This window comes from Mastomys coucha, unplaced genomic scaffold (genome assembly GCF_008632895.1).
Source record: "Mastomys coucha isolate ucsf_1 unplaced genomic scaffold, UCSF_Mcou_1 pScaffold13, whole genome shotgun sequence".
Classification (NCBI taxonomy): domain Eukaryota; kingdom Metazoa; phylum Chordata; class Mammalia; order Rodentia; family Muridae; genus Mastomys; species Mastomys coucha.
The window spans coordinates 40,877,455-40,886,889 of NW_022196895.1; the positions used below are offsets into that span (position 1 = coordinate 40,877,455).

Consider the following 9,435-nt stretch of genomic DNA (forward strand, 5'->3'; position numbering starts at 1 on the left):
CCTCTGGTTGTCTAAATACGATGTGTCTGTGTACCCGTATACCTATGTGCTCATGTGCACTTTGCCTTTTGTGAGAATGCTTCTTTTATTCTCTTATGGTTTTGTAAGTTTGATACAGACATCATAGGCGAGGTCAGGTTTTTAAAGGCTTTTTAAGGCAGAGATTTCCCTGTGCCCAGACTGAAATTGCATCTTGAAGGAAGCTCTGAGTGATGCGTGGCAGGCGATTAGGGTCTGATGAGGGACAGAATGATGGAGATCCCAGGTGTCTGGAACCATGCTGAGATGACACAGCATCCCGAGAAGCTGTGCAATCCACAGCCGCATTCTCAAATGTAAGTTTTTAGCAAAATTACCAGGGGGCGTATTAAGATGAGACTTTCTTCCTATACTTCCTGATTTCGTGTATCTATGTGTGGAATCTGAGGCTTTTCATTTCTAAAATGTTCCCAATGGGTGCTCTTATACCCTTTGAAGGTCACATTTTGAGAAGCATTGACCTACAGGGCCAAACTACATTCTTTGATTAGGAAATGGCTGCTTGCCAGAGACAAGCAGGCAAAGGAAGCTGAAGGGAGCGCCTACAGAGAAGATCAGGAGACTTGAAGTGAAATTTGGTCAAGGAACCCTGCAGTGGACAGACCCTTGGTGTTCCTAGTTCATTGCAGCTGTCAACCTGACATGGCCCAGAGTCGTTTGAGGGAATCTCAACTGGGGTTATTGTCCAGATCAGACTGACCATGGCCATGCCTCTGAGGAACTTTTTTGATTGGTGATTAATGTGAGAAGGCCCAGTCTTTGTGGGCAGTACCATCCCTAGATAGGCAGGTCTAGGCTGTATAAGAAAACTATCTGAGTAAGCCAGAGAACACTCCAGTATGCAGCATCCCTCCATGGCTTCTGCCTCAAGTTCCTGTTCTAGTCCCTTCCCTGACTTTCCTTAGTGATAGATAGTGATCTGGTAATATTTGCCAAATAACCTCTTTCCTCCCCCATGTTGTTTTTGGTCCTGTATTTATCACAACAGAAAGCAACCTCTGACAGTTGGGGGATAATCCGTCCTTCCTCTGACGCACACTGGCAGTAGGATAAGAGAGAAACAGTTCTCTTTGACTTAGAGTCAACTGAGACTTGTAGCTGTTGCACTCTGAGTTGCTGGGTCATCCATTTGTCCCATGAAGCCACAATTGCTTCTAAGTGAGCTAAACCCATGGGAAAAGTTTCCTAAGTAGCAGTAAGGTAGATCTACTGCTTCAGGGAATCTCTCAGAGAGTTATCATTCCGAGTCATCACTGTTAGCATCCAGAACCTACCTGCGACAGATGTGTGGGCGGGTCCGCAGACCTGTTACCAAGACAACGGCGACCATATTCCCAGAATTCATTGGGTTCAGCTCCCACCTTTACCTGGATTACTACGTCACCCCACATATAAATATGTGGGTAGTTCCCTCCATCTCTCTCTCTCTCCCTCTCTCCTCTCCCTCCCTTCACGCGCCGCGGTCCTCACCCCCCCCCCTTCTCCTAATTAAACTTCCAAAAACACAGAGCTGCTTGTATTTGGTGTCTGTGGACGCGCCGCTGCAGACCAAATCTATCAATCACTTCCTCTATGCACTTGCAGAAGCCAGGGCAGAGGGATCCTGGACCCTGGCTTGACTTTGTAGACGTTCTCTCTGGAGCATGGGGAGGGTGGCTGAGGAAGACAATGATGAGGGAAGGGTTTCCCTTTGCTGGAGTCATGGCCTGGCAGTGACGATCTGCAGAGGCATGCATTAGGGTGGTGACAGTGCACACACTGGCAGATTGTCCTGTGCTTTCATCTCCTCTGTGACTTTATCCAAACGCCAACTTCTCTGGCCACTTTCCCTGGCCATTCTTATTTCACAGAGGGCTTGTCACTTTCCTGTACACAGTACTCCTTATTCATAGGCTCTGACTTTCTTCCTTAAGTTGACGTCTGCTATGGTACATACTTTTCCTATTTGGTTTTGTCCGACTTTCTTATGTCTCACGTCTTTTGTCTGACAAGCTTGTGAAGAGAATTTATCTCATGTTCATCCCGATGTCCAGGATAATACCTGATACATAAGAATACTTCATAAGTACTTATTGAATGAACCAACACCGTGAGCCTGTTGTATTCTTCAGTAAATTCACTATTTGCTTGCAAGAGCTAAAATTTGTTTCTTCCAATTATTGACCCTGGAGATATCTTTAAGTATGAAGTATTTTTTTTTTTAAACTGGCTTGTTAATTTTGAAGTGTTTCCATCTACATGGAGAAATTATCTTAATAACTCGATGTAGCTAAATTATCAACGGAGACTACTTGTTACAAAACAAGACTTGGTGATATGCATAGGAGGCAGATTCATGTATTTTTCTCCCTTTTTCTTTTGTTGTAACTATGCACTTTGGGCAAATATTTTGTACCTCGAGAATATTTTAGACATCTTTTACAGTTTTGTGGATATTTTGGGTCATGAAATTTTGCACTAGTTTAATTTAATACTTTAAAATATCAGCTTCATATTCAATAGAGAAAAAACAAAACAAAACAAAACAAAAAAACCCCCAAAAAACCCAAAAAACATTTGTTTCTGGGAAGCCTGGGTGGTCAGTAAGGGCACTGTCTTGGCTGGGCTCTGGCTTGCTTCTTCTTTCTATTCCTGCTGTTTCTTGGAGGTCTTCTTTCTTGGGTATGTTAGGATTGGGGTGACTAGAGGAAAGGGCAGATGCCTCCTATATAAGAATGCCATACGTCTTCCATGGCTGGCCACATGTGTTCTATAGCAGGCCTCTAATGCCAGTTCTCTGACTATATGGTGGCAGTTCCCCAGCCACACAGCAGGCCTGGATGACTTCCATGCAGCCTGTTTGACCCGGAGGATTCCCAGTTACAGGCTGGAGGGTAGATAGCCACATGGCTGCCATTTTTCAGCTAAGTTCTTCCCTACTACAGATTCCCCTTCACTTTCTGCTAAAAATCCCATTGAGGGAAACCAGCAAGTTCTCTCCTGGACAGAGACTGGCTGGAGAACTGGTGTCAGTCTTCTTACAGGTACTGCCAACATCCTCCAGCATGTGGACCTGGGCTTTTCTACAGGAAAGAAACTCTGGTCCTGGATCTAAGAAGAGAAGACATGGGACTTCTGCCAGGATTTCTTTCATTGAAAATTTAGTCTTTGAAAAGTTTATACATGAATAGAATGTATCTTCATCATAGTCACCTATACTCTCTGCCTGTAACTCCCATCAGGCCCCCTCATCCACTCTCGCTCCTACTCATGCCTCTTTCTTTTTTCCCTCCCTCCCTCCCTCCCTTCTTCCTTCCTTCCCTCCCAAAGTCTCTGCTGTTTGACCTTGGTAATGGTTTTTGATGAGCCTTTTTTTTTCTCTTTACTTTTTATTGATTCTTTGTGAACTTTACATCATGTACCCTAATCACACTCATCTTCCTATGCCTCTGGATCTGCCCTTTACCCTTGCAACTAAGCCCCCAAAAGAAAAAAAAAACATCTCATTGTGGAAGCTGTAATGTAATTTCCTCTTTTGACACTTCTTTGCTTGCAAATGTTCATTGCAATGAGTCATTGGTGTGATTTGAGGCCTTAGGCTTCTGTTACACTATCAATACTGAAGCCTCACCAGGCCCTTCACAAATCCTAGCAGTTCACAGATAGGGTAGATGTTGGGGTGGGCCATCTCAAAGCCCTGAATCTGAGTGGTAACTGAACTGGCCAGCCTGCCAGTTCTCCAGCACTGCCCCAGCTAGCTCACCCAGTGCTGCGGCCAGCAAGAGGCAGGGTCAGCACTCCCACTCACACCCTCAGGGTGACTGCCCCCCCTTGCCATTGCCAGCAGGGCCAGCTTTATTGTGTTACCTAGGCAGGGTGCATGGCCTGAGTGCTACAGCAGGCCAGGGGCTGCACCAGCTCTGCCAATCTCATGACCCCTGGGGCCAGTTCTCACACCTACCTCAGGGAACAAGGGGCAAGGGGTCAGAGTGAGCTCTTCTCCCTTGCCCATGTCACCACATGGCAGACAAGTGGCAGGGCCAGCTCTCCCATGCTCATATCCTTGGGGTCCTGTGGACCTCTTTTTAATTCCCCCCTGAAGAGTAGCCCCAAATCACTGCAATTCTGTCCTTCCCATAATCCTGCCACATTTCTGTCTCTCATCAGATGACTACGTAAGGTCATGGTAATGTTGAGGGAAACAGAGAAAGGAATGTTGGGGTCTTTCCAGTGAGAAGCTTGCGTGTGTGACAACATCAAAGCAACATCGCTTGCAACCCTACACTTCTTTGGGTACGTCTGTGGCGTAATTAATGTAACACGTGACAATCAAAGCGCTGGGCAGAGAACTGTTAATTACCCTTGCCTTCTGTCTATCTCAATGACTCTTTGACCAGTAAATTAGAAAACACCTGGTGATTTTCAGCAGCTCTGATCATCTAGCGAGTCATGGCATTACCTGATGTTCTGTCTTCCCATCAGGTACGTTAGCCACGTCGAGTGTGAGGCAGCTGTCACAAACTAGACTCCCGTTTGCCAGCCATCTGGATAGAAGTACCCTTTGTATCTAAGATTCACCTTACATTGAGTTTTTAATGAAACAGCCCAGGACCTCAGTTTTGGATACACCTTGATCAGCCAGCCTAGCGTGTGATCTCAAAGCTTCCGTCTAGCCTGGCGGTGATGGCGCACACCTTTAATCCCAGAACTCGGGAGGCAGAGGCAGGGGGGATTTCTGAGTTCGAGGCCAGCCTGGTCTACAGAGAGAGTTCCAGGACAGCTAGGGCTACACAGAGAAACCCAGTCTTGAAAAACAAACAAACAAACAAACAAACAAACCAAACCAAAACAAAAAAAGCTCCGGTCTAGTTTCGCTGCTGTGTTGGGTTCCTTGCTCTTCCTTAGATTAACTGGTATCCTGTACCTGTGCGGGTTACTTCTAAATCAGACTTCACAGGGGCCTTCTGACTTGGCTCGAGCACAAGAGGTTTTCTGCCATTTTTAGAGAGGGAGTTACAGCAGCACTGTCACAGAAAAGCCTGAGTTCTGTAGTAAAACAAGCTACTGCTATGATGCTGCAGTAAAGCTCTCCAGAGAAGCTGTTGGTCTGCTAGTGTCCGTGATTCACATAATTCGTACTAGTTAAGGTAGTATGTCCTTCCTGCTGAGGATTTCAGCGTGGGAATCAACTTCCTCCTGGATTCTGCAGCCCCACCCTCATTCCTACCTGCCAGTTAGAACTTCACCTCTGGGGTTCTGGACATCATTCTCTCCATATCTGTAGCTTCCTGCGACTGAGTCTCGGAATGGTTATGGAAGGTCCGTCTGCTTTGGTTGACTTTTGTTACTGGGTAACAAAAGTCTTTACTACTGGATGTGCCCATTTGGGGAAACTGAGGCAAGTTCAGAATTGCACTTCTCCAACTTTCCCATTGTCCATCACCCAAGAGTGGTAGGGGTTAGGGGTGATGGTGCTTTCAAGGATATTCAACCCAGGCCAGTGGTTGTGGGATCCATGTTACATCTCCATCACCGTCTTATCTATCTGCACTGCTTTGTCCATTTCTCCACAGACAGCATATCCCACCCTTGGTTGCATTCCCCACAGGTTAGTCAGTCTGTCTCCAGCCCTCCCTTCAGTTAGTGAAGGTTTCCAGTAAAAGCAAGTGCCTCTCTGGCAACTTCCACTGACCCTGTCTTGGCACGAGAACCACAGTGTGGCTGGGTGCTAGTTGCTGGTAACCTGGTTGCCTCTGTATGGAGATCTACCCTGGCTTAATTCCTGTGGTGTGTGTGTGTGTGTGTGTGTGTGTGTGTGTGTGTGTGTGTGTTGTGCATCCATGTGGAGTTCAGAAGTCAACCTCACTTCCTAGTAGAGACTTAAATCAATACTGGGCACAAGTGAAATAAATTTGTCTCAGAGGGAAAATCTATCCTTGAAGGCACCTGCCAGGGGAAAACATCTATTTACGATCTCATGTGTATGCATGGTGGGGTGTACATATGCTTAACATTATGCACACACAGATAAATCACCCAAAGTTATATAATATCCCATCTGTCAATCAGGATAAAAAAAAACCCATCTCATTCCTACCTCTGCTGAAGCGTATGTACCTTCACGTGAACTCATAAAACAACACTTACTCCCCAGAGAACTCAGACCTCTAGAGCCACAAGTTTTCTGAAGCCCACTCCCATTTTATGGACCGTACTTTATGTCTTGTCCAATTCATTGTTTGAGATGCAAGCACTGTGGTGGTTTGAATGAAACAGCACCCATGGGTTGTCTCTTGGAAATCCTTTAAGCTATAAGATTCCCAAAGCCTCCAAACTCTTGTATGAAACTCCTTCAAAGGCTCGTAGCCCATGTGTGCTGAGAAGGGCAGACATGTTCCTGGGTGTGGTCAGCATTTCCCTGAGGACCTATTGACCCCTCTACATAAATCTATGCTGAAAATACCTTCTTAAAAAAAAACAACTAATTCTGCTTCTTATTAGCTCATCTTGAAATTCTCTTTTTGTGTTGCCAAGAATGACAGTTTCACGGGACTAGAAGCTCGGAATAGAGTTCAGGCTTTTGTAGGTAGCAGCATGGAGTTGTGTAACACCCCAGACATTTTGTTGTTGTTGCTGCTGCTTTGAAGTAGAACATCAGTTATATAAGTAGAATGTTATCCTTTTCAATCTGACTTGCTGACTGAGTAAAGCTTGCAGGGAGTTAACTCTTCTTTCTATACTATAAATCTTTCACAAATCATTTTGGCAAAGATGCTAACAAATAGGAAATATTTTCAGAGGTGATAGTCACTGCCATTTAAGGGGTGCTGCTGACTAATGCAAACACAAATGAACTGCACTGGGACAAGATCCTTGAGGGATTACAGTTTTTAAAGGCACACAATGGCTAAACCTGTTTACAATATCTTAGGTTTCAAACCCGGGACAAATGGCTGAGGGGTCTACTTAAGATATCACAGAACTACCAGGTTTCTGAGAATCTCTCAGTCCCTACCTGTTCCAGGGTCTTTCTAGTTGGCATATCTCAACCTCTACCCTGAACATTTCCAGCCCATGGGCTGGGCTGCTCTTTCCCCAGCTGCCCTTGCCTGTATAATTCAGTCATCTTGATTTTTTTTTTTTTTTTTTTTTTTTTTTTTTTTTTTGCCTACTCTCTTTGGGCCTCCTGGCTGCTGTACCTGGCCCCTCTCTAACCACTCTTATTTCTATTTCCCTCTTTCCCCTCATGGCTCAGGGTCATATGCACTCTGGAATCTCCCAGATATCCCTGCCTCCAGCTAAGCTTTCCCTTTTAGCTTCAATAAACCTGCTCCTCTTCCAAACCTAGGAGCAGTCATGTCCTTCCTTCTTATTTCTTTTTCTTTTTTTTTTTTTCATTCATCTGGTGCTGAAACCCACAACCAATCAAGTTCCTTTTCCTCTTTATTTCTTTTTTTCATTCCCATTAGTAGGGCTTGAACGGAATCACAGTTAATTAAGAACCACTGACACTTTAACTTAAAACTTATGGAGAGAACGCAGTATTTCCTTCTTGAGAACAACACGTTAAACTGAGAAAGAGGGCATCTAGTTGGGAATGGAGTGCACAGCTCCTTCATGGTCTCCATGGTATATCTAAAAGCCACAAAGTTGAAATGACATCAGCAGTAGCAGCAGCAACAACAACAACAAGAAGAAAATGACCCTAGAATTCCACTTCTTGTTCCAGTAATATACGGAACTAAAAATAGTGAAACTGGCTTGGCCTTATGTGTGGTGTGGAGCGAAAGCCTCAAAAAGCTAGAGCAAGGGGTCTGGAGTGTTATATCTCTGCCGCTGTTGTTCCAGGCAATTGTCAATCTGGATTGATTGTAGATGAATTTGCAGTGTGACTAACAACTAATTCCATGTGAAGCCATGAGACTCTGGAGGATGTACACATGAAGTGGGCTGAAGGGTACCCTGAGGAGTTCCTCCCAGTTCCTCTCTTCTTTTTGCACATGCACACCCACTCACCCCTAGCCCCACCCAGGAAGGTTGCAAAATATGGATGCATTTGAAAAGGTGTTATGGTAAATGGAAGCCCAATGGAAGCTGCCTTCCCTTGGAGAGACAAGCATGGCAGCTTATAGAAGCCTGGGCCACTGATTAGGAAACCAAATAATTGACCATGAATGAATGGACAAGAGTCAAGAGGCTTCACGTAGATGTAATTCCCTTCTCATTGCTTCTCTCATGCTGGGCACATTAGGTTGTGAACAGAAACAAACCATAGGCTGGGTTGCCAGGTAACCAGGGTACCACAGATTTCCATTTTTACTTTATTTCTGATTCAGGAAAGCCATCCAGTGTGTGTGTGTGTTGAATTGAGAAAGAACCCCCATTTCACCTTCCACCCCCACCTCTCTTTACCTGTCTGTAGATAAAATATTCTAAAGAACACAATTGTTTTTAAGCTTAAATTAACAATTAAGCTGTTAGAAAATCAATGAGAACCTCTGGATGAAAAGCAGAGGGTGGTAATTAAAGGGCAGTGGCCTCCCGCTTGGAATTCCTGCAGCCAGAGGGAACAACCCCACTGCCTTAGCTAATTATCCTTCAGCTTCAGTAGCAGGGTCCTCTGCCCCCTGCCATGTATTCAAGTGTTCCTGGAAAACACCCAGACTCAGAGGTCCCTCTCCACTGGCCAGAGTTTGTTTTTGCAAAAGCTTGTTTGCAAACTATCTTTTTTGTGAAAAGAAAAAACAAATTAAAAAAAAAAAAAGAATAATAAGAAAAAAAAAGAGAGAACCAAATAGAACTTCCTATCCCTCCTAAACATAAATACACATGCACACGCACACGTACTCGCACACGTGTGCATGTGCACGCGCGCGTGCGCGCGCGCGCACACACACACACACACACACAGATTTTAAAGCTTAAAGGCAGGGTAAGCAGTCTTCTCAAGTAATTAAAAAAACCAGCCAACCCGCTGTGCAAATCTATGGAGTAAAGGATGAAGTCAAGGGCTAAGTACATCTGCAGCCTGACATGTGTCAGAGATCAGCTCTTTGGTGTTGTCTATACCTGGAAAGTAGAGTGGGGTGCTTGAGCATGCACACACACACACACACACACACACACACACACACACACACACATATGAAGTATACAGTATAAGTATCTAGTTCTCAGTATATCTGACAGGAAGCTGTAATGGCTGCAATGATCTATCTTTTGGTGCAAAGATAGTGTTGTGTTTTATAAAAAGATAGGGAGAATTGGAGGTGAGGTAAGATGTGGGGGAAGGGGGTTGCCTCTCTGGGTCCATGTTGAGGCATCCCTTCCCCTTAGTATAGAATAGAGTTTATTCCGGGCATGGGGAGGGGAGTTGGAGGAGTAGAGACAGAGAAAGGCAGAGAGAGAGAGAGAGAG

At 44.9% G+C, this 9,435-nt stretch overlaps 1 pseudogene; it reads left to right on the forward strand.

The window, feature by feature from the left end:
* Nucleotides 1–249: 249 nt before the first annotated feature.
* The window catches only part of LOC116087461, a 111,203-nt pseudogene continuing 102,017 nt past the window's right edge, over nt 250–9,435 (forward strand).